Raw genomic sequence first — 532 nt, forward strand, 5'->3', positions numbered from 1 at the left:
CCCCCCGCCCCCCCCAGCCACGCGCTGCCCGCGTCCCCGCGAGACTGAGCTGCCGGGCGCCCGCGCGAGCGGTGAAGCCTGGAGGGAGCGGTCCCGCCCGCCGCCGGCCGACCTCCGTGCCGCTGCGGGCAGCGTGTGACCTCGAGCCTGGGCGTACTCCGGATCCCTGCAGCCCTTGTTCCATCCTAGCGGGTGCCGGGGCTCTCCAGGCAGTCCCCCAAATCGAGGAGAGCTGCTAGCATTCCGAGGACACCAACATAACCCGCGCTTTGAGAGGGTGCAGCCTAAACCCCTGCCTGACTTGTCGGGCCACGAAACGTTTTGTTTGATTTTAAAATTCATTCCCAGTATTTAAAATGAAAAGATCTCACAAGAATTCCTGGATATCCATTTCAGAAAGGCAGTAAGGAAAGAGAAAGAAAACATGTAGACCAGGGCCAGTTGACTGTCATGGTCCGTAGGTACATTTGTCTTTGTGAGCCCCCGTCCTCCATTCAAAAAACGAAACCCAAAACAGAAAGTTTTGAAATGT

Source organism: Tupaia chinensis, unplaced genomic scaffold, assembly GCF_000334495.1.
Source record: "Tupaia chinensis unplaced genomic scaffold, TupChi_1.0 Scaffold000661_1, whole genome shotgun sequence".
Lineage (NCBI taxonomy): Eukaryota > Metazoa > Chordata > Mammalia > Scandentia > Tupaiidae > Tupaia > Tupaia belangeri.